At 38.2% G+C, this 25,839-nt stretch overlaps 1 protein-coding gene across 28 annotated transcripts in view; it reads left to right on the top strand.

Moving 5' to 3' along the window:
- Bbx (bobby sox HMG box containing) overlaps positions 1-25,839 on the top strand; it is a 240,623-nt gene that overhangs the window by 66,538 nt on the left and 148,246 nt on the right. For 2 of the 28 annotated variants that reach the window (XM_006522554.4, XM_011246006.3), the window contains exon 1: positions 1,398-1,908. The exons of 25 other annotated variants lie outside the window; for them this stretch is intronic. The gene's annotated coding sequence lies outside the window, so the exon portion shown is untranslated. Of the gene's footprint in view, positions 1-1,397; positions 1,909-25,839 lie in introns of those variants that run through there. One more of the 28 variants, XM_030249277.1, reaches the window with a different exon arrangement.

The raw sequence follows: 25,839 nt of genomic DNA, 5'->3' as shown, positions 1-25,839 counted from the left end.
GTATACAATGTGGGATTTTGTTTATATAGATAAAAGAAGAGAATGAGAATATTTGAGGGAAAATTTGTGAGCTATGTTCATGAGCATAGTGATCCATCAGTTAAAAATATCTTTAACGATTTATCAGCGGATGATTCAATTGATTGTCCTCCAATTTTAAGTTACGAGCTGGCAAAGCTACTCGGGTTGCAGAATGAGCAGTTTAGGGCCATTCATGGCCCACTGGCAATACTAATTGTCCCCTGTGTCCTGTCAGGAGGTTGGGCGATTTCCCCCACTCTCCTCACAGTTAAGGTTTTTTGGATGGGAGATGTGTGCTCTAATTGTGTAAATGGGAGAAGAGTGTGGCTGGAGTTGGGGAAGGTAGGTTGTAGGAGCGATGGTCAGCCAGCTTTAGGGAAGGCGGATTCTTATTCAGAGTGGTCTAGGAGGCCTTGTCATAGCTTTGGAAGTCAAGTACTGGCAGGAGTTTACATATTCCCTTTTGAAGGCTAGTGACCATGCGCTATGGACTCTTAATTAAAAACAACACATTATCTATCTATAACTCATCCATCATCTGTAACTATTTATACTTTACCTAATTTTTGGTGTGTCCTTTAAATTTGAACAACAGTGCTGACTGGCCCAGGTAAATAATAAATGTTGTCTTAGGGTGGTGTCATGGCTCTTGGTTGCTTCCATGCATTTGTTTAAAGTTGTCCTTTCTTGAGCATGTCTTCAGAATCCTAATCCTGTATAAATTTCCAACATCAGGATTAACTTGATGTTCACTCTGTCTGTTCCTCCAGTATATATCTTGTTCACATGGCTATCACCTTGAAAAACATATTTTAAGCAGCTTAATATAAGGAATTATTTGTAACTGTGTAAGAAAACAGCCAGAGATTATATTTTGGTTCCTGCCCTGTTGGGGTGGGGGGACCAATTCATAAATTCCCATCGTTAGAGATCCTTCCTTCTGTTCATACAAGGAAGGAAACCATAGGTTAAGCCAGTAGGCCCCAGGTTAGAGGTGGTATGAGGAATGTAGACCTGTGAGTCTCCTGACGCCACTATTGCATGCTGTGCTACCTCATATCTGCTGCCTTTGGCTAAATTGCATTCCTTACCCTGGTCTTGCTTAATATCCTTTATCCTGTGGACTGCCTAGCTTTGGGCTACTCAGCATTATTTTTTAAATAGAAAAGCATTTACTTTTTCTTCAAGGAGTTTCCTAAAACAAAACAAAACAGAATACTCCCTGTTCTCTGCTGAATACTTTCTGCCACCCTATAGCCCAGAGCTGGGAAAGGCTAGGGGCCTTAAGCTCCTGGGCTGCGGTGGGAGGGAGAGGGGGAGGGGATAGTCACAGGTCAGAGTGGAGGTGGATTGGTAGAGCTGGGGCTGGTGGGAGTGGGAAACTTACATCATTTCCCTGCAACTGGAGGCCCTACTTTTCCCTGTGTAATAATTCACTAGATTGACAGAGATTCGCAAAAGAAAGAAAAGGAACGGCAGGCCTGATGCTCCTGTTCATAAATCCGTGCTATTAGATGAAACTGTCAATAACTAACTAGAAGCCGCCAGGACTGTCTGCTGCGCGCTCTCTCCTCAGCTCAGTTCCTTTCTGCTCCGCCCCATCCCTGCTTTCTCTGCTGTTCAGATCAGCTTCCTGCTTCTCTGAAAGCTGTTCTTTAGAGCTGGTCTGCCTTCACCGAAAGCATTATATTTGAAAGACTAAGGCAGGTTTTCTGAAAGTACTGTTGATTTGGTTTTCTTTGGGGGGGTGGAGAGCGAGGAAAAGACTTCTTAGAAAAGAAAGAGGCAGGCTGAAAAAAGCAAAACCATCATGAATTGTGTTGTCACATCGTGCCGGTGTCACAACCAGCTCAGTAGACTGCTGCACTGAAAACATTTCTGTGAGAGGTATGTGCTTGGAGAACGAAAGGTGACTGACTGTTGGCTGCGGAGAGAACTGCCCGTCCAGCAGCTGTTCAGAGAGCTGTACAATCGTAATTCTTCCGTTTTGATATGGAGAGGGCAATCATTACTCGAAACCTAGTGCAGTTAACTAGCTTAATTGTTAAAAAATAATTGTTGAGCCTGTGTGTTCTGTCCCCCGCGTCAGAACCCCCACAGCCCCAGCCTGCCTGGGTCTAGTGAAATCCAAGGTGTTATTCCAGACTCTTTTGGTGGCGATTGTCAGTAAACAAGATGATGGTCTTTAATACCTGTCTCATTATTTATGAACCACATGACAAAGATTAATGAGAGAGACTTCGAGTGGCCTGGAAGAAGCCTCAGTCTCATTAGGCGCTTTCCGAGCTGGCAGATGGCAGAGGTAAAGGAAATGGTTGGTGCTTTACCATAATCTGAAGTGGGAGCTTTAAAGTTTAGAGGGCGTAGTACATGGTGATGGAAAAATCTGGAGGAGTCACTAAAACCCAGAAGCCTAGCCCTTGACCAGTGATGCTTGCCCAGAACGTTTTGAATACACATGGCTGTGTCTTTTCCAGGGCGATCATAATGTTTTTATTCAGTAGTCAGGGACAAAGATTATGAATAACAATATAACCATTACTGAAGGAACTGTGGGGCATTTTACTAAAAGCCAGGATATTCTATTACAGAAAAGTTTGGACAAAAACAAAAATAGGAAATAGATAATTTATTTCATTCATGAATGGATAAGCTACTAGTGGCAGAGACCATAAAAATTATGAAGTATTTTATGCTTGGTTTTAATTATTTTTTTTTGTTCTGAAAGAAACGAGAATTCTTGAATGTTGGCATTTTTTTCAGTTAGTAACATTTTTAAATTAGATTACAGTTATTGCCGAATGATGGTGTGCATACTCTTGTACACCATTAGCACAGAAATCTTGAAAAGTATTGTCATGAATAGATAGATGCTAAGTATCAGAACCCAAACTTAAGTTCTATCGTTTAGGAGATTTTTCTTTCCTTTAAAGGAGATTTAACTTCTCAAATATTTACAAAGAGCAAATCTTCATGGTCCTAGAAGATAATACTGGATTTGGCAAGCTAAATTTGTAAAAAGGCTGTGGAGCTCTGAGTTGTTAATAAGTGGTTGGAAAGTTGTGGCTCGGTTCTTATCACCACAGAAGAATGTGAATGGAAGGTTCTAGCTCAGAAAAGTGCAGGAGGTGAATCTAATGCAGATTTCCATGGAGGAGGCATATTTACTGTGGTCATTTTATATACATCTGCATGTTAGAAACCCAAGCAGAGTTTTTATCGCCTGCTATCACCTATTCTTTTCTCCTATAGGTTCTCATTTAATTGATTGGGGTGGAGCCAGTGTATTGATAGTTTTGAAATCATTTCCTCTTATTTTTAATGTAGTCAGAGTTTTTAAACAGTCACATCACCTAGACATCCAGGTTTTGAATCATTTTGGATGTTGTCCTTGTAATCACCAGGTCTGCTTTGGCATGTGTCCTCTCAGGTGAACTCTGTCCCACACAGCCCGTCAGATACTCAACAGTGTTTCCTTCCTAAGACCTAACCTCTTTAGGCTAGACGTTTCTAGCTCCGGCAGTCTTTAGAATTTCGTCATCATTTTGATGACTTGGTTTCTTGGAATTGGGCTTATATGTCACTATCACTCTTAGATAGATAGAATTGAAGGTCTAGGACTGAAGCTATGTGGTGCCTAGCACAGGATGCAGAGAATGTAGAGGTAGACCAGTGTATAGCCGCTAGTTCTAAAACTTTGGGTATTTAGTGGTTAAGTTGACCTTGACACTTTTGACTGCATGAAGGCAGCTAAGGCTCTTAGTTCCTTTTCACATGATTAAATTAGTCCTCTTCTACTCCGTGCTTGTTGGTTTTCTTTTCCATTGTAGTTTTAGGATTTACAACTATGAAACAAAGTGGAAAAACCCCAGTGGATTAGATATTCTACACATAAAGAGTAACATAACTGCACTCAGTGTCAGATTTTTTTTTCTTTTGTTGAGTGTGCATTTTTGTTGTTTGTTTGTTTGTTTATGAGATAGGGTCAAACTCAGCTTGTTGATCCTCCTGCCCCATCCTCCCAGGTGGTCCTGGGATTACACATGTGTATCACCACTCCTACATAGAGCAGCAGTTTTTAAAGAATGATCTGTGGATTCATTTTGGCTTAGAGTTTATCTTGTTCTTTCAGCCCATCTCTCCAGTGATTCTTTCAATTCATTACTCAACGCTTGCAATTCATAGTTAAGAATCCATTTGACTTAACAACTTGTCACAATGTTCACATTAAGTATTTCATCAAATGTGTATCTAGAAATAGATTTATTCTATCCAGAACATTCTACTGGACTATTGGCTTAACATGAAATATCAAAAGGAAATGCCTTTATCATAACACCTTCTTGAAATTTTTTATTTCATTTCTCTCTCTCTCTCTCTCTCTGTGTGTGTGTGTGTATGTCTGTCTGTGTACACACTTGCTATGGCTTGTGTGTATACATCAGAGGATGACTTTTGTCAGTTAGTTCTTTCCTTCCACCATGTTGATCCCTCAGTCAAACTCAGGTCCCTGGTCTTAGAAGCAGGCACCTTTACCCTGTGAACTATCTCACTGCCTCTGTAAAGCACACTTGATGAAAATAAGGAACCGTTTTGTCAAAGAACAGGTGACTTATGTAAGGTCACGCTGTTGGGCTGTTGGCCTCTGCAGAGCCAGCTCGCTGCACCCTGCAGTGTTCCTTCCTAGTGTGCAGCCCCAGTGCCAGTGCAGCTCACCAGGGTCGAATGGCAGGGAAACCTGAAAGGAGGCAGGAAGTTTCGCTGCATTGGTTCTTCACTTTCTTGTTTCCGGATACTAATATTTAACCCCAGAACATAGTAGTGTGTGATCCACTCATGGATTTGCTTTTCACTTACTATTCTGTCCAAAACAAAAATGAGAGAAATAATTGACATTGCTAAGTTAACTGCAGAGAATAGTTTTCTTGGAAATTTGGGTATCTTGGATTTTTCAGGAGCTCTAGTTAGCTCTAGATGATATCCCCTATCATCTGTCTTCCTTGTTCCCCTCCCCTCTTCCCTCTTCCGCCTGCCTTGCAGTCTCTCTTGCCCCACCCCGTGTTGGCATTTCTGCATACTCAGTGTTGATGGGAGAGCACCATCAGTCTCCTGAGGAAATCAGCTCGGGGAGCTTTTATATAGTAAGGCCAAGTACATACATGGCCAGTCTCCAAATTTGCAGGTGAAGAAGCTGAGGCTGTAGCTCGTGCGTTTCGCACAGTACTTGTACATTAAAACATATTTAGTAGATGCTAGGGTACCGCCTAGCCACCCTCCTCACCCCTATTCCTTCTTTCTTCACCCAGGAATTGGATTTTACCTTTCTTATTCCCAGGTTTTTGCCTGGGGCACTCATTGCTTTAACAGTGTTGCAAATGGAACAGATTTTTCAAGAATACCTATTACTTTAGAAAGGCTTCCGTGATACAGTAAGAGCTCAGATAACTAGGTTTATTTTTCCTTTTCTTGACTTATAGGAAAATAAGCTCCCTTCCCCCCCCCCTCCGCTTTAAAAAATTGATTTTAAACAGTGCAGTAAAGAAGAAGAAAATACTTTCCAAGACTGAATAGCCTTGAGCCCGTCTGTTTACTTCCCACCAGGATGTCCACATCTTCTTTAGGGTCCAGTGAAACTGATGGTCCTACAGAAGCAGTCTGGTCATCAAATATAATTACACTCACTGTACTACGGTACTTACAGGGGAAGAAAATATACTTTTAATACATTTCGGAAATATCTTTAGGAGCAGTTAGAGAAACACTGGCTTTCTTTACAAGTATTAGATGGCTAGTCTTTTCTCCCAGTGCTTTGGCTAATCAGGTCTTCACAGTTTGGAATCCTGTGGTTTCATTAGTCTAAAAGGCGAGTAATCTGAGTGGAGTTTCATCTTGGAGCATTCCTGGTCCCTCTGTTCCCATAGTTTCACACCTTCATTTTCTATATACTTTGTATTGCTTGCCTAGCACTAGTTTACATAGCTTGTCCTCTTGTCTCACCTCCTGAAATCCATTTCTATGAATACTCCATTGTTTTCCCATATCTGTGCTTTTATTTATTTATTTATTTATTTATTTTTACTTTCTGGAAATAAAGGTTGAATGTTTTTAGAACCAGGAACCAAGTATGTAAAGGCGATATAAAACTGTACAGTCATAAAGACATATGCCAAATAGGTGGAGGCATGGTTCTCTAGCAGAATTAGCTAATTCTTGAGCAGTACTCAGTAGGAAGGAGCTACATTTAAATAAAGAACTAAAACACCGGTGAGAGGGGGATATGGCTGTGTTCAGATTGTATGTCTGTGACAATAAAGACCAAGATCAAACACCATAAAGATCTGTCTAAGTAACAGTTTAGACATTGCTTATAAACTGTTTTCTATGGCTTCTTTAAAAAAAATATCACTTTTTATATTGTGTGCTGTTTCAGTCACTTTTTGAGATTTCCTCCTGTTATTTACATTGTTAATAGCATGGATGGTGAGTATCATACTTTAGAATGTTGGATAACTAACTTTATTTTTTTATTTTTATTATTTTATTTATTTATTTATTTATTTTCCAGACAAGGTTTCTCTGTGTATCCCTGGCTGTCCTGGAACTCACTCTTTAGACCAGGCTGGCCTCGAACTCAGAAATCCGCCTTCCCTTTGCCTCCCAAGTGCTGGGATTAAAGGCGTGTGCCACCATGCCTGGCCCAATACCTAACTTTAGATCAGTAGAAAATCTTATCTCTTCTCAAGGGACTTAAAAATCTGTAAAAGGTTCATATATTTGTTTATGTGCACCTGCATCTAAACAGATGGACACACACGTACGTATGAGACTGCCCTTAAAGCCTACTAAATGACAAAGAATTGCAAGAGAATAGTGTACAGGTTGCTGATAAAATAGGTAAAAGTCATAGTTAACGAATGACCAAACATTTAACTGGAATTATTATTATTATACTTCTTTTTAGGAAAGCTCCAGAGAAAGTAGGTGGTGAGCAACAAGTCAAATAATGTATGGCTTATAGTCTGAATTTGATTTTTTTTTTTTACCTTAAGTTTGAAAAGTATCAAAAAATCTTTTGTATGGTTTTTTGTCTATTAAAATATTTTCATTTGGTTGGGTTGTATTGGAAGTTGTGTAGGTACCCGGTCCATCATGTAACAAGGGTCTACTTTAGTTTGAGGGCTTATGAAACTTTCTTAGAGAAGATGATAATGAGATTTCTTTTTTTAAAATATTTATTTATTTATTTATTTATATTATGTATGAGTACACTGTAGCTGTACAGATGGTTGTGAGCCTTCATGTGGTTTTTGGGAATTGAATTTAGGACCTCTGCTCACTCTGGTCAACCCCACTCTGGTTGGTTCCGCTTGCTCTGGTAGGCCCCACTCACTCTGGCCCAAAGATTCCTTTATTATTATTAATAAGTATAGCTGTCTTCAGATACACCAGAAGAGGGCGTCAGATCTCATTATGAGTGGTTGTGAGCCACCATGTGGTTGCTGGGATTTGAACTCAGAACCTTTGGAAGAGCAGTCAATGCTCTTACCCACTGAGCCATCTCACCTGCTTGATAATGAGATATCATGGTTAGCTGTTGGGTCTTTTTAGCTGGGAGTGGTAGGAGGAAATGCAACTGCCTTAAAGAGAAAATAGAATGCCTTGAAGAAACAAGAATTCTTACTTTGGCTAGAGTTTAGAAGTGAGCCTGGTGCAGTTGGAAACCAGAATTTATGGGATTTTATATGCAGTGAGAAGGCTTATAAACATGTTACTAATGTTGAGGTTCTAAGTAAGAGAGAGGTGTTTGGGATTGATCGGGGTTTTAGAGAGACCTTTTCGTTCCCTCAGGAGGATATCAGGTGCTTTAACCAGATGATGGCCCCTGGGATGTGAAAAGTGGACTGACTGACTGTGATCAAGGACTTGGATAGGTTAGGGTAATATGACTACATACGTGATAGCAAATGAGGCAAAATAAACCTCACTCTGGCATGTTCATTTTTCGGTGGGTTGAGTGGTAGAGCGATATCTTAGCCTGTTCAGACTGGTATAACAAATTATTGTAGATTGGAGAACTTACCAAAAACCAGAAGTTCATTTCTTACTCAGGGGTTGAGGCCGATATTAATCTCGTAGGACCATCTCTTGGCTCATGAATTGCATTTTCTTTTATTTATTTATTTATTTATTTATTTATTTATTTATTTATTTAATGTATATGAGTACACTGTTGTTGTCTTCAGACACACCAGAAGAGGGCGTCAGATTCCATTACAGATGGTTGTGAGCCACCATGTGGTTGCTGGGAATTGACCTCAGGACCTCTGGAAGAGCAGCCAGTGCTCTTCATCACTGAGCCAACTCTCCAGCCCCATGAATTGCATTTTCTTATTCTGTCCTTTCATAGTGGAAAGAGCAAGGGAGCTCTATGGGCTCTTTACAACATGAAGGAACTACTCCGTGTGTGATTTCTCTACCCTTCTGACTTCTTTGTCTAGTGACCCCATCCTAAAACTCCTCATCTCCTGGAGTAGGATTTCAACAAAAATTTTAGATGGATGTAAGTGTTCAGATCATAGCAAGTGACAACTACAGAAACAGGGAAATCCCCAAGAGAAGCACATCTGGGGCTTTAAGGGGGAAAACATGGTATGTTTAAATTCCAATATTGAAGTGTCTGTGAGATAAGTAGGTTGAAGTACTCATTTAAAAGTAAAATATGTCTGGGTTTTGGAAGAGAGAAATGGGCTTGAAATACAAATTTGACAATCGTCCGCATGTGATACCTGAAGCCCTTAGATCAACTCAGGAAAATAGAAGAATGAAGACTGACTGAGGAACTCCAGCCCAAGGCACTGCAAAGGACACAGCCCACACAGGGAACGCGAAGTAAAAGCCCACAGCACAGGCGCATGCTGTGATCTTTGTTTCTTACTAGTTCTGCTTTAGGTTTATTGTTGAGCTATTTACTGAGGTAGCCGTAGACTACATATTACTACTACTACTGCATATTATATCCATGCCTGTCACTTGGGTTTTACCCCTTGTTGCTTACTTCACATGGCTTATAGTGCCATAGCCATCGCATACCACAGTCAAGACTCCCAGCATCCCAGGGACCCGGGCCATTGCCCGTACTGTAGACTCATCCACTTTCTTTCTCCTCCGTCCTTTTACAGTCCCTCGAACAATATCTCTTCATTTCCAAGACTTTGTCATTTCAAAGCCAGTTTAGAAATAAAGTTCCGTAGTATGTGGGTAGTCTCTTGAGCTGACTTTTGGACTCAGCATTATTTTCTGGCGATTCATGCAGATTGTGTATATCGGTAGTCTGTTTCTTATGGCTCACTCATATTCTTAATCTGGAAACATACTTTATTAATTTTCATAGAAACATATAGGCTAATTTGGATATGGAACTATCAGGAGTGAAGTTGCTGCCAATAGGCATATACATTCTTTTGTCATTACTTCCTTAATTGATTTTTGTGTTTGTGTGTCTGTGTCTCTGTCTCCATGTCTGTCTGCTTACACCAGTGCCATCTATTTGGAAAGCTGTCCTTACTCCATTGAATCACTTTTGGACCTTTCTTAAAAATGAGATGGGCTGGAGAGATGGCTCAGCTGTTAAGAGTTAGGTTCACAACCAAAAATAAGATGAGAATATTTGTGTGATTTTAATTTTGGGTCTCTAGTATTTCATTGTTCTAGATGTTTCTGATAACAATGCATTCTTGATTACTGTAGCTACATGTCTTAAAATCAAGAAGGTTGATTTTTTTCTTTATTATTTTTTATTGTTTTTAGCTATCCTAGTTCCTTTGGCTTTTGTTTAAAAATTGAAATAATTTTGCCTAATAGTATCTACTGCCTCTACAAATATTTTATTGGGATTATTTTTTTTCCGGAACTATTTTAAACCCGTGTATCAATTTGAAGACTGTCTTGGTATGTGTTGCTTGGGCATAGGACTGTCTTGGACAATTTGTATGTATTGTTTGGACATTTGAAAAATAGTGTGAATTTGCTGTTGTTGGGTTAAGTAAGTAGTCTATAAAGGTCAACAATATATTGTTGATTGATGAGGTCATTGAATTATTGTATATGTTGGTTTTCTGCCTAATTGTTCTGCTAGTTACTAAGAGTGTTGCTGTTTTTCACTGTTGTGTATTGCCTGTAAACCCTTTTGGTTCTATACATTCTTACTTACATGATTAAGGTTGGCATCTTTGTGGTGTTATGATCCTTTTGTCATGTATAGTGTCCTTCTCTGTCTTTTATAATTGCTCTTGTTGTGAAATGTATGTTATCTATTATATTTTATATTATCGATCTTGTTATATTTTGAGCAGCCTTTGTATAACTTATGTATTTACTTTTAATTTACCTATCACTGTTGAAATGTTTCTAATAGATTATACAGTTACACTGTATTTTAATGTCTACTGATCTAATTATTATATTTATTTCTCCTTTGTGTTTATTTTTTAATTTGTAATATAGTAAGCTTTATTTTATTGGATGTATTTTTGCCTGCATGTATATCTATGTACCACAAGCATGCAGTGCTCGTTGAGGCAAAAAGAGGGCTTTGAATCCTCTGTGACTGGAATTACAGATGGTTGTAAGCCACCATGTAGGTACTGGGAATTGAACCCAGACAGCCAGTGCTCTTAACCACTGAGCCATCTCTATGGGCCCTGTAATATTTTAAATACCTTTCAGTATATATTTAGAAACACATTAGACAGTCTTAGGATTTTATCATAATTTATAGAACCCCAAAGAGGAAGGAAGGCCTATGATATAAATCTACATTTCAAGTCTTTTCTTCTGCATATTTTAGGGTTCTTCCTTTTTGCCCCTGTCTGTTTATTGAATTTCTGTAGCTACCCATTTAGAGTAGGTCTGCTGCTAAATGTTTTCTGAATCCTCTTTTGTCTGAGGCTGCCATTGCTATTGCCTTATTGCCTTGTCGGTCCAAAGGATATTTTTGCTGGGTATAGGATCCTAGGTTTGTCTTCTTTCTTCCTTTTTTTCCCCTGTACTTAAAAATGCATAACTTCTGTCCTGTGTGAGTTTTCATGAGGAAGCTGTTGTACTTTGAGCTGTTCTTTCTGTACAGATTTAGTTTGCTTTCCTGATGCATACAGTATTTGAGAGGAAGGAGAGGTGATTGATTTTCATAAGTTTGACTTTGAGTCTGTGTCTGTGTGTAGAAAGGGATGTGGCATAGCCAAACATGAAATTATTTTCCATTATTATTTTATGGTCCTTCTTCTTCCCACCTTTCTGGATTTTTGATAAATTAACTGTTTCACAGTTCCTCTGAAGCTTTGTGTAGTTTTTAAAAATTTTTCTTTCTTTTTTGTTTAGATTGGTTAATTTTTGTTCTATTATTTTTCCCCCCTGGCTCCTGTATTCAGGTGCTAAACCCATTTGTTAAGTTGACTCACTGTGTTTTTTTTCAGGTCCAGAATGTTATTTTTGTTCTTTGTTATACTTTGTTTCTTCGCTGAGATATTATTATTCATTTGTTTCTGCCAACTTTATAGTTAGTTATTCACTAATGTATTTTATATTGAATTCTAACATGTCTCGCAACTTTGCCTTTCATATGTATATATTATTTAAGTGGAGATGCTATTGGCTTTGGTGTAGGTGACTTGGTTGAAACTTGGATATTTTGATGTTGTGTTGCAAGCTGTGGTTCTCAATGAAACTTCATTCTTCTTGTAATTTCTGAGACTGATCTAGCTGTAGGAAGAGTTGGCACTGTATCATTATTGCACTCCCATCTATCCTTCTTTGACATCTGAGGAGGACAGGGACCCCTGGTTACTGCTGGGCAAGGGAGGAATTCCTGCCCTCTACTAGACTTCTGCTGATTACATCCTAGCTGGAAAGGATTGAGGGCCTTCACCTTTGCTCTCTGTCTGCTTCCATTGATGCGAAGTTGGGTGGGAAGTGGAGAGTTGCCTCATTACTACTAAGCAGTGGTCAAGGTTTTGACTGTCCCATAGAGTGTCTCCATGCAAAAGACAGAGGGAGGAGTTACTGCAGGTAGGTGGCTAGAAGGTCTGTGTCCTTTAATGACCTTTCCTGACTATTCTTGTGAATGATGGGGGTTCAAATCCCTAGTTCTAACCTGTGCTCCTCTGCACTGCCCCAGTCAGTGGGCTGTGGCTTACCTTTGTAGTCAGTCAAGTGCAGAAGTCTTTCCTTGGATTTTTCTGGCAATAATAAATGTGGGCCCACAGAATTTTTTCCTTTTCTGTGAGATGTTCGGCTTTTCTAGAATAATTATTATTTAGTTTTCTTGGTTGCTATGCTACCCTTTCTCCATCCTTTGACTAGGAAAAGCTGGTTCTGCTGGGACCTTGGATCTTTACTCTGGTTTTATTTCTGGATGGTCAGCCCTTTTATTTTCGAAACTAGAATACATGAGGTAAACAGATAAAGAAAGCCAGAGAATTCCTTGGTGTGTTTCTTCGGTCCAGAAAGCTGTATCAGGTCTGTCACCTAGCATCTTTTTAGAATGTGTGTGTGTGTGTGTGTGTGTGTGTTGATAATGGGAACAAATCACTATGTAGCTCAGATCTATGCTGTCCTTAAACTCAGCATTTTCTCTCAGCCTTCTAGGTATTTGTCTAGCTTTTTAAAAAATTGTATTTAGTGAAAATAATAGGTACACATATATTTCCCCACCATTCTGGAAGTGGAATTCCCTCACCTCCTTTTCAATATAGCAAAGAAAATCAAATCACTTTATAGGCAGATTATAGAGAACATAGCTTAGAATTTCAGGTAGAATTATTAACATTGCAGTGGATCTTTGAAAGACAGAAGGAGTCTCCTTTCAAGCAATTTAGGTATCTTTCTGCTGAAGACCTGAGTTGCTGCCTGATGACAGCAGTGAGTGACATGGTGTTCTTTGATTTTTCTCTCCATGTGCTATTTTGGTCCTGGTTTTGTACATACATTAGAAAGAGAAATTTACTGGGTAGGATTACACCTTTGTAAGTCACTTCAGCACCATAGCAGTTCACTCAGTTTCACTAGCATTGAGGTCAATGGACCAAATACATCTGGTCAGCCAACGGAAGCAGTGCACCCTTATAAATGCTTTTATTTTTTAAATATTCCAGAAATTTAGCTTTCTGGTTTTTTTTTTTTAACTTTGGGCTTTGAAAGCTTTTGTAGTTAGTTTTAAGTAAAGTTGACTGTATAGCTCCATGAACCTAAAAATGTATAGTTGTCATATGAAATTAATCCAATAAATGTCAAATTTAAAGACTTTAATTAACCTCATCCAGATTCTATCACACTGTTCGTGTGTAGTCACTCTGCCCTCAGCCCTCACGCTGAGTAACCGTTGTCTGATGTTCCTGACTATGAGTGGTTTCATGTCCTATGAACTGAACCACATGGTATGTAAGCTCTTCCAACTGGCTTCTTTTCCTTCATATAGTATTGAGATTTAGCCAAGCTTTTGCATATATCTGGAGTCTAATTTTTATATGTCTCCTGAGCAGTATTCCACTAGATACTTACACACATACATGTATACACATACACACATATACACACAGAACACAGATATATGTTTACACACAGAGGTAATTACTTATATGTTTATTCATCGAGTTTTCAATTTTTGGTAATTCCAAGGAAAACCACCATAAACACTTAGATAGGTATTTGTATGGCATGGGTTTCAATGTATCTAGTTATTATGTAAGAGTGGCCTTCTATAATTATTAAGAAGTTGCCATACTTTTGCAGAGCTGCTGTACCATTTTATACTTAAGTTCTTTCTGATGATCTGATCTATCCATTTCTAGAATACTAATCCTTCCTTATTGAAACAATCTTAATTTTTTAAAAAAAAATATTTTATGTATTTGAGTTTTTGCCTGCAACACGTGTGTCTGGTGCCCATGGAAGTCAGAAGAAGGTGAGGTACAGATGGTTGGGAGCTTCTGTGTGAGTGCTGGGAACCACACCTAGCTACCGTACAGCAGCACCAAGTGTCGTAACTGCAGGCTCTTCTGGCCAGCTCCATGAAAACGTTCTTCTAGGTCTTCAGAAACCTTTGTCAGATGATCCCAGGATCTGTAATTTCTGGTTGGTATCAGATGATACCAATGCAATGGCCCCTGTGCAACTGACATTTTTCGAGTTTCCTTTATTTATATTGATTAATTTTGGATTTTATTCTAGACATATTTGTTACCATACCACTTAGACAATGGAATCATTTATATATTCCCTGTGAAGTATTGAAAGTTTCCTTTTAGTAGAGAGTTGGCTTGGTTAAGTTGAGGACTCAGTCCTGTGTAACTGTCCCCCACGTTAGTTCACGTATCAGAGCTTTTTCAGTGCGCTTGGATTTTACCCGCTTACTTGGCACATTCAGTGGACATTTTGAAAATAGGGTTATTTGTCCTTTAGTTCATTTCTCATCACTTTTATATGGCATTTAGAGTCAGAGGGCCCTTGGGTGGTTGATATGAAGACTTTATAAGGAACTTGAAGAGTCACTCTCCTGAGCCCGTTTCTTCTTGCCCTCTCTCTACCCACAACCTTGTTCCTGATGTTCTGGTTAGAAAGCTGACTTTACTTCCCATGCATTGCTATGCAGTTCTCATGGCTGTACCTGTTTGGGGCAAGCAGTTCAAAGGTAAAGAGAGCAAAGCAACAGGGTCTTGTCTCCCTCAGATTTTGTGGTCCTTTCCTGTGGCCTCTGATTTTGTTGATTTCTCCTGCCACCACAGAAAGACCTAAGCCTCAGCCCAGGAGAGATTTGAGGAAATGGCACTTCTACATTTTCTGTTTTCCAGTGACTTTTAGCTGCTGTATACAATCTGTCAAGTTTTATAACTATTGACCTTGAGGAAATGCCTTAACTTACCTTTACTTGTGCATCTGTAAATGGGACGACAGAACCAGCAATTGTAGAGTTAAATGGCTGACAGCATCTAGAATGGCTTCTGGCTTGTGCGAGTGCTTTTTATTACCATGGAGAGCAAGGCATTTAGGTGGTCCTCAGACAAGTTATGGGAAAGGGGGATTGTTTATTGCTTGTTTATTGCTTGTGTATTGTTTTTGGTCATATTAGGCTTGAGACACAGACATGATTATTGGTAAAAATAAGCTTAGATCGTTTATTTAATCAATATTTTTGCTGTCAAGCATTTAAAAATCCTAAACCTTTGTAACATTGATAAATTTAATAAAATTTAAGACACCTGTTAAGGCGGCAGGTGAAAGTTCAGCAAGCATTCAGAAGAGAAAGGTCAGGTACCCGTAACCGCTAGGAGGGGTGCGTTGTTCACGTTCCTCTATTTTACTGTTGTTGTCAGGGCCACTTTGACTCTAATTTATACAACAAACTCCTTTATTATGTACTCAGTATATATCATATAGAAAGTTTAATGCTGTTTTGTGTTCAAGCATTCACTGGGGACATGGTCACATAGATTCGGGGCGAAGGCACTAAAATTATACACCTTAATGAACATACATTATCTTACAGTTTGTGAGAATCAACAGTTGTGTGAGTCAGTCACAGAATGATTCAGGTTTTACGCAGTTAGTGCCAAGATGTCAGCTTTCATGTGAAACCTTCAGTGAGGCTGGAAGATTATTCTATGGTCATTTACTAATGTGCCTGCTTCATAGGAGCCCATGCCAGTCAGCTTTTTGACACTGGAATGAATACCCGATAATAATAATAATAATAAACGTGTAAAGAGGAAAGCTCTAATTTGGTTCATGGTCTTAGAATATTCATGCCATGATTGATGGGCCCTGTTGCTTTGGGCCTGGGACAGTACATTTTGGCTGTGGTAGAGCAGAAACCCAGCATTTGGCACTGGGATGTAAGAGAAGGGGAAGATCAGAATCTTTCAGGAATGGTCTTCAAACCTGAAAATGTCCTCCTGTGTACCACCTCTTAGAATTCCACCAACTTGTAGCAGAACCACGCTGAGTACTAAACCATTAGCACGAACCTTCTGCGGTATTCCAGATCCAAGCTAAAGTGCATTGCTATGACAGTGGTACCGGTATGGCTTATTTGAGGATAACTCATTTGGTTGTTTAGGAACTAATGCATAACAGGAATATATAATTTATTTTTATTTGTTGTAAAAACTCACAATTTTCTTACTTAATGTCTTGATTTATTCTTAGTGTCTAGAAAAGTTTTTCCTTTTTAATTAAATACCCATCTTAATATTGAATATTTTTAATGAAATATTTTTTCTCAGTGATAGCAAATATTACAGTACTGGAAATGCTAATCACTTTATTGCATCTGGAGTCTGACTATTTCAATTGGTTTATTAGCAAAGTTAACCGATATATTTTTCTTTTCACAGAGGAACAAAAATTAGTTCATAAAGAAATGGTCTCGATGCAATCAGCATGCATGCAGAAGACACATCACATACACACACACTCAGACACACATACACACACATACACACACAGCCACTGTAGGGCTCTATAGTTTAAATATTACATTAAAAATGTACACTGTAGCAGTTTAAACTAGACTAGAACGATGTAATGTATTCTATGTTTTTCCATAAAATTGAGTGAGTAGAGGTACTGAATGAGTTGATTATAAATGAAAATTAAATGTACATACAGATCATGTGTATTTTACAAGTGTTTGGGGTTTTGTTTGATTGTTTGTTTTATTGGAGCAAAAATAGACATATTACCCAATTTCTTTATATGTTTTAAGTCTGATGCCAGAATATAGCTCTGATCTGTTCCAACTTCTAAGTAAAGAAGGAAGTTAGCAGGTGAAGTTGTTACTTCTGATCTGTGCTGTTATGTGTCTTTGTATGAAAAACTTCCTTCTTAGGGTTCATTGAGGTGATTCTTTTCACCCAGTTTAATGAACTCCGGCAATCTAAGTGGCTTAATAATATAACTAATAAAACAGTAGGAAACACTTTAAAATTTAACTAAAACCAAGAGTAAGATGTTGCATTTGCCAATGCTCAACCTGTACTCTTAGCTGCCAGTGAAGTAGGAGGGTCCTAAATTCAAAGCCAGCTACAAAAGTAGCCTCTTCTGATTTCTTTAAATTGTGTTTAAATACTTAAACTGTGTCCTGGTGAGATGGCTGAGCAGGTGAAGGTGCTTGTGGTCAAGCCCACGGACCTGAGTTCCATCCCTAGTGCTTGAACCAAAAGGGACAAACTCTTGTCCATTTGTCCTCACTTCCATATACATACATGCCATCCTCCTCCCCACCAATGAGTGCGAAAGTAACTGAAGAGTACTTAAGTGCTACCATTTACTTGTTCTACATGTACAGTTTATGCTGACTGTTTTGATCTGCAACCCGGCATTCAGCACATTTCTGTTATTCAAGTCGAGTGGAAACTGACAAGGAAGAAGAGTTAGAAACTCAGAGTGTTAGTGCCTATCTCTGTTATATAGAAAAATTCTATACAAAAAACCTATCCTGCTCCTCAAAGACAGTATTCTTACTTCCTTGATCTTCCCCACTTGAACAAAGTGTTTTGATTTTTTTTTTCATAATTGTGGAGTGTTTACTTTTTAAATGATTGAACAGATCTCTGGAATTTCTAGAGCAGCGAAGCGTGTTTCACTCTCCCCCCGTTCAGATTTGGGTCTCTTCCTACCGATCTTGCAGAGCTAAGGGTGCATGTTTCAGGGATTTGGCTGAGAGTCCCCGTTCTTGAGCAGCTTAGTCCTTTAGCACTTTGGTCTTCACAGATGGAAACCGAAGTGCAAATTAATTGTTAATGAGGGGGAAACAGACACAGGTGAAGTCTAGAAACAGCAGAAGAACCTGTGCATATGATCATTTCAAACTACACTGGATATGCGAATATGAATATATAAATGTTTGCTTTTTCTATAGTCATTAGTAAAGCATTGATAAAAAACAACAACAAAAGTCACTGTAGCTAGCAGTACTTGCTTAGTACTGAGTGTGCATCACCCTGGCCAGTGTTGTAGAATAATTGTTTGTATGTTTGTTTTTTAAAGCCACTGTTAAATAGGCTGGACACCATCAGAGCTGGGTTGTTTTTAAACCTTTCATTTACAATGCTCATTAATACATTAGACAATAATCTGTCATTTGGGGCTCGGGATGCTTAGTTATCTTTATTGTGGAATTATAATTGAAAGGAAATATTCCCAGTGAAAAATAGCTCTCAGGAGGACAATTATAAAGTATGTTAATCCTACCAGGATATTAACCTCTTGATCTTCAGTTCTGCGGTGCACTCTGTATGTTGCAAGGTAAACTAAAAATACTCAGGAAGGCAAATTTCACAAGATAATGAAATGGAAATGTGGACCAATGTCTGTAAGGTACAAATTAGAGAATAAATCCTTCATTAAATGTAAATGACAAACTCTTTGCTGTATTATAATTAGTTTCTTGTTCTTTGGGGACATTAATAAAATACTAGTTTAAAAAATACGAAAGCCTCCTATGCACATAGAGAAGGCTGTGTGAATGATTTATCCATTTAATTTGTCCTCCAGAGATGTTTTCCTCTTATTTGTATAACTGATAAGCATAGCTATATCAATTGGTGGCTCTGTGTTGTTAATATGTAAAAGGGTGAGGAGGAGGGAGGCTTATATCAGTTAATGTAATAATTTTTACATTTGTTAATTGTAATTTATGTGTATGAATATATGTATGTGAGCCATTTACATGCCTGGTATCTGCAGAGATTGGAAGAGGCAATAGATTCCCTGCAACTAGAGTTCCAGATGCTGAGTCACCATGTACAGGGAACTGAACATGGGTCCTCTTAACTACTAAGCCATCTCTCTAGTCTCCTATGTAATACTTTTGGTAAATTCTCTTGTCCATAAGGTACCTTGTTTTCTGAAGGGAAGTTTTATGAAAATAGTTAATAGTACTAATATTTGAATTTTTTGTTTTTGTTTTGTTTTTGGTTTTTTGAGACAGAGTTTCTCTGTATAGCCCTGGCTGTCCTAGAACTCACTTTGTAGACCAGGCTGGCCTCAAACTCTGAAATCTGCCTGCCTCTGCCTCCCAAGTGCTGGGATTAAAGGCGTGCACCACCACTGTGTTAATAATCTTAATAAACTAAGATGTTTGTTGCAACACTAAACATGAACCTATGATGACTGAATTATATTATTATGAAGTCTTATATGAAAAGTTCTGTTCTGTTGAGACTGGCATATGGTCAGTTCCCAGTTCCTTCAACAGTTTGACTAATACTAATATTAATTGTGATATAAGGTATAAATAACTCACATCTTCCTTTGATATGTTTCGTACTGGGAGTAACAGGGGGCTCTTAGGCATAGTGGGTTACAGGTTTTAAGGACTCTAGTTCTTTTGCTTTGACTTTTGAATACTATATAATTTCGAAATAGCTTAACTTAGTATTAAGACCTCAGATCCCTATGAGAGTTCTCATGTAATAATAGCTTATTATAGTTCTGGTTTAAGTATCTTCGCTGATAGATATCCAAGGTGAACTCACTTTACTTTTGGACAGGCTTGAGAGTTATTAAGTCTTAATATTGAACACTCCAAACTGTCTGCTAGGAGCATGTGCTGAAGTAAGTTTAGTGTTAAGCCCTGAAACCACTATACAAAGTTATGTAGAGTATGTATAGTGATTTCAAATTATGATGCTATTCTCTTATGGGACTCCAAAGAGAAATGTAAACAACACTTTCAAATCTTCTGCTCCAAGGTGCTTTCCCTTCTCAATGATCTGATCTGAAGGCATTTGGCATTCACTTCCTTGTCTGACATCCCCAGCACTGGTTAGAGTGGGCTTTTGTTTCTTCTTGCTGGACAGTTATTTCTTTGCTAAATCTGGCTTATTTGCAGGGACTGTACAAAGCTGATTCATTTGCATGTTGTCATTTTACATTTTGTTTCAGTAAGGTAGGCACCCCCATTCTCCACCTTTGGATGTTTATTCATTACACTTGGCACCACTAAGCTTAGATTGTGTGTGTTAACTTGCAGTGTGATAAACAGAGATAAAATATCAATGCATAATTATGAACCATCAGATTTATTTATATTCTGCCTACCCACAGTTGAAAATTTTTAATCCAGATGAAATCTCTTTTAGTCTGCATTGAATTTTCATTCTGGAACTTCAAAAGAGAAACCTATAGTCTCTCTGTTAATAGCATTTATCATTGCCACTGCCGGCATTTCATGCACCATGCTCAGATTTGTGTAAAATTAGCATCAATGCAAAAATCTTAGCTGTCACATCCGAGTGGTTGTTTTGGATGGAGGGAGGGTGATGGAAGTGGAGTATGAGATAAAGAAACCCTAATTAGTTAATTAAAATACTTATTTTGTTAGCAATAATATTGAATTGTGCTGCAGATTTAACTCTAAGGAAGTAGACTTGAATTTTAAGTTTGTTGACGTCTGTTTTGCAGGGTACTTAGAAGACTCTCAAGTTGTTATGTGACACTCTTGATACTGACTGTTTTTGCAATCTGTGAATTAGACATCAAAATTGGGATCCAACATGTCTTCATTCACTCCAAAATATAATAATTTAAACTTAGGTTATAGCTATATCTTACAACAAGTTTTAGCAATTTCAGAACATTGGGAAAGCCTTGTTGATGTAGCCAAGACTGAGAAATATATCCAGGGCCTGGATTTACATTTATTAGTACTCATTGTTTTGGTTTCTTTTTTGTTTTTATTTTTTATTTTTTTGCATTTCTCCTACTGTCAAATTAAGAAAGGAAAAATTTTTGTTGTTGCTTTTACAATTTACTGTTTTTGGATTCTGTGTCACCCTAGAGTCCTGTGGGTTCAAGTTTGGTATTTTAGTTATGTATAGACACTCATATTAGACCATATCACATATATTATATTCAGTATATATGAAAGGGGCCTGAGTCATGTAAGATAATGAAAAGAGTACTCAAAATATTAACACTCATATAAGTATATGTATATGTTACAATAATCAGCTCCTTGGTTCTTTGTGACTATTTATATTAAAAAGTAACTCAAACACTGTAATTGCCTTCTAGAGTACAGAGATTCCATTTAAACGTATATTCAAACTTGAATCTGATATTATAGACTGGTGATTCCAACTACGAGTGAGGTCAAGATAGGAAGATCAAAAGTTCAAAAAAAGTATTGCCTGGGTTGCTAAAGGAATTCAAGGACAACCTATGCAGCTTATAAAACTCTGGCTTAAGTAAAAAGAGTACTGGGTATACATCTTAGTGGTATTTGTCTAGTATTTGTCTTAGAGTGTTTGTCTAGTATACACAGGTCCTAAGTTCAAACCCACGTATCAAAATAATGAGTTAGAAACAGACAAAGTTGGTCTAGAATAGCTGTTGGTAATTGAGTGAGTCTTTGACAGTTTCACACCTGTGTATAGTACAGTCTGATTACATTCTATCTACACTTTTCTTGTCTCCTTCCCACTCTGGCAACCCCTGCCTGGCTGCTTGTCCCTTCCCCAGATTCATGACTTTTGGTTTGCTTTGTGACCTATTTAGTTTAACCATGGTCATATTCAGAAGAGTTTTGATGTGAATTTATTTTACCTTAATCCGTTAAAAATTGTTTTTCAAGAGATGTGCATGGAAGCAAAATACTTTATTCTCAAGTAATATGTGTTTTTGCTCTTCTTCATCTTTTTTTTCCTCTTCTAAATATAAGAAAAACTGTTTGGGAAATAAATTGTGTGACACTCTCCCCTTAAGTACATTAACTACATAGCAAATTACAAATCATTGGCAATACCCTAAGTGACACATTTGCCCATTTCTCAGTGTTTGCATTAAAACTTGACTATTATTTTACATTTGATATAATTGAAGAAATTGCTATAGCCTAGGTAGAGATTTAAAATCCGAGCATTTTGACTTATCGAGTATCATGGTCTGCCAAAATTTTTAAATAAATTTGTTGAAATTAGGATTTGAAATAGAGTAAATCAGTACCTTTGTCTCTTTTCAGAAGTTATGTAGATTGTCCAACTCTTTGTGTGTTCTTTTTCTTTTATTCGAGCAGGACTGCAGACCACTTTCCTACTTTATGTTCCTGTAATCACACAGCCTAATGTATCTGTTAGTTGTGGGCTGAGGCATGAGTAAAGCTTCATTCCCCTTCCTCACTCAGCTGTGGCAGTTAGGGCAATACAATGAACTGAACGTGAAAGCCTTCCTGATATTTCCGTCCTCGGATCTTCAATGGAATTAGGTCAGTTCCACTTAATATAATGGACCCTCGCCCCCAAAAGAGATGTACTTTAAGGGTATAGGAAGTATTTTCTTAAAAAAATCATAAAGTGCTTTTTATTAAAAAATGGAGGAAAGTATACTATGTAGGAAAACATAGAAGCCTGCTAATTTTGGCTGAAGGGATGTGGGATGGCTTGAATGAGAATGGCTCTTTTAGGCTCCAAAGCTTGAGTCCTTGGTCCTCAGGGAGTGGAACTATTTGGAAAGATTAGGAGGTATGACTTTGTTGGAGGAGGTGTGGCACTTGGGTAGTGGGGTAGACTTTGAGGTTTCAAAAACTCAAGCCAGATGCTTGTGCGTGCGTGCGTTCTCCCTCTCTCCCTCCCTCCCTCCCTCCCTCTCTCCCTCTCTCCCTCTCCCTCCCTCCCTCCCTCCCTCTCTCCCTCTCTCCCTCCTTCCCTCCCTCCCTCCCTCTCTCCCTCCCTCCCTCTCTCTCTTCCTCCCTCCCTCTCTCCCTCTCTCCCTCCCTCTTTCCCTCTCTCCCTCTCTTCCTCTCTCTGCCTCCCACCCTCCCTCTCTCCCTCTCTCCCTCTCTCCCTCCCTCCCTCCTTCTCTCCCTCCCTCCCTCCCTGCCTCTCCTCTCTATGGATTAAGATGTAAAGCTCTTAGCTACTGCTCCAGTGCCATTTTGGTTTAATGATCATGGATTTAGCCATCTAAAACTGTAAGCAAGCTCCAGTTAAATTCTTTCTTTTTATGAGTTACCTTGGTCTAGGTGTCTTAAAGTAATTGAATGCTAAGTAAAGACAGCCTTCATAGAACATACAATTTTATGCTATTCTCCTATTTAGAGAAGGCAGCTATAGTGAATTTTATTTTTAACTAACTTGTGGTAATGTCTGATTATAAGAAACTAAAAGTTCAAGATATATGATACCAATAGCAAGAATTATCACAGCTGTCTCTAGAGTTGCTTGAGTACAGGCCTTTCCCTATTTACCTTTAGTCCCTGGAATTTTATATCACTGAGTTCTGTGGATCATTAATTAACATTAGATTTAGGGACAGGGGGTAAACTTATGTAAATATTTGGAGAGTATTACTTACATTATTTATATTAATTATATTAAACTTATTATATATTTTATTTAATTGTATATTTAATATATGAAACATTAATCATTTAGATTAATATTAATATTATATTAAGTATTGATGTGTAGGTTGGCATCTTTTTCCTGAGTATTAATAACTGGTAGAACATTTCTACTATATATATAGATGATTATTGTAGAGGCTGTGGTTAGTTTTAATAAAGGGTATCACTTTAATTGGTGCTTCTCGGTATTTCTCCTGAGGCTATATGTATTTAAGGGGAATTGTTGTTTATATAGCATTTGCTTGCATTCTCTAGTCAGTAAATAATTTTAACACTGTCAGAGTGAAGTAGTTGATGTTCACTTGTTAACAAATTTAGTTTTTAAAGTAGTTTGTGATTGCCCACTTAAACAGAACAAAAAGTAGTTTTTCATATTCCTCTGTCTAAATAGCCATAGCTCAATTTCAAGACATAAGCATATTTTGAAGGAATAATATATTTTGTGTTCTTATTTCTACAGCCAAAAGAAGTCTTTCTTTGTCTTTCAACTAGTACCAATTAATGCTCTCTGAACCCCATGAGCATAAAGTTCGAGTCTTCTTTCTGATATGGAAAGTCATGGGAAGAATAGGCTCCATCTCCCATTATAAATGCAGATAATGTTATAAGTGCTCTGCTCTGTGGATGCCTAACTTTGGAGCGTTTAAACTGATGGATAACAGTCTAAAAGTGCAGTGTGATATGACAAAGATATTGACTGTGTCAGGAGTTCTGAATTCTGGGCTATTCCGCTCCTGTGTTGTTGGGTCATCAAAGGGTAATCAAACCTAGTAACCTGTTATTCTCTGTGGCATTCTTGAGTATGGGATTTCACAGTACATCTGATAGGAAACACCATTAAACCCTAAAAGTGTAGCCATGTGCAGTAGAGAATGTCATGAGAAGCCGAGAACTGTTTCTATCTGTTCACAAAGCACCCATGCCTCTTGTCCTGGACCATGCATGACTTCATCTGAGCAAACTTCACTTTAGCACCAAGGGAAAGTTTCTTAGAGTTTGCTGACTTGAAATAACCAATTACTGTAACTTTGTCTCAAAAATAGCTGTCTTGTGAATACATTGCTTAAGAAGGTAACATCTTGAGTTCACCATGAGTTAGTTTGGAGTAGACCCCTCTAGTATATCCTCAGAAATATTCCTGTGGTTAAACATGACTGAAACAAGAATCCTTCTGCCCGCTACAACTAAAAGGGACAAGGTTTCTCTATATGGGTTGTAGAGGATTTTTTTTTTAAATAACAGCCTCTTACTTTTTCATGGCTACTTCTTAGTGTTCTCTTTAAACACATGGTTGTGGAACAATCCATTGGAACATAAGCCTCTTAGTAGCAGCAACACCTAGGAAAAAAAGATTCTCCCTCCCCGCCTGCTGCCTGTGCTTCGGCCGGTACTTCCTCAGTTAGGGGAGAACCCTTGTGGGTTCCTCCTCCATTTGTGTTGGAATGTTGACTGTCTTTATCTTGTTCAGATCACATGCAGGTAAACTCAGCAGCTGTGAGTTTTCTGAGTGCAATAATCATGCCCTGTCCATAAAAAGAATTTCAAAGTCCTCCTCCCCATTCTCCGTTTCTTCCATTTTATTATTTTTTCATTTATATTTTTGTTCTCTTTCTTAATGTTTCCTGAGCCTTGTAGGAGGGTGAGCTGATGAAGATATCTTATTAGGGCTGAGTCTTCATCAGGCACTTCCTCTTAGCATGTTGACCAGTTGTACTTGAGTACACTAACTGCTTCCCACTAAAAATGAGCTTGTCAGACCACAGTTGAGAGCAGCACGGCTCTTTGGATAGAAACATAAATATTTGGAAAACCATTTGACAGTATGACGATTTAGCAAACATCAGCAGTAAGTTTACCTCCAGAGCCTGTGATCTCCATAGCACGAGCTTTTGTCCAGATTTACAGTGACAAGCACGAACTCCTTCCTGTGCAGCAAGCCTCGGACCCCATCACAGAGTGGTTGGCTATTCCCCAAATGGTCATGCCACTGTTGCAGCTGTGGGTACACCATGACTGGCACATTGGTGTTGCAGGATGCAGGGTCCAGCGTAGGATGAGACCATTGAGGTCTTTTTTTCCCCAGAGGCCTGCTTGGCACCTTCTGGCACTGTGAAAGCTAGCCATCAGAGAGGAAATTTCTTAGTCAGTCCTAGCTTGATATCTCTTATGTACACAATATAATTTTAATAAAAATATAATTTTATTAAACAAGATCACACAATTTGAAATTATAACTTTATATTTAAAATTATTTGAGTAATTTAATTTAGTAATAAAAAGAAATGAGAAAGTCAGTGCCCTTTGCTTTTTAGGATAGAACATTTCCCATTTAAAATTACATAAATTGGTGGTTGCTTGATTTCCTTCTTATATCACATGACTTTTGACTAATTTTTTTTCATAAAAGAAGAAATTGATGA

Source organism: Mus musculus, chromosome 16 (assembly GCF_000001635.26).
Source record: "Mus musculus strain C57BL/6J chromosome 16, GRCm38.p6 C57BL/6J".
Classification (NCBI taxonomy): Eukaryota; Metazoa; Chordata; class Mammalia; order Rodentia; family Muridae; genus Mus; species Mus musculus.
This window is presented reverse-complemented; position numbering and strand designations above follow the sequence as displayed.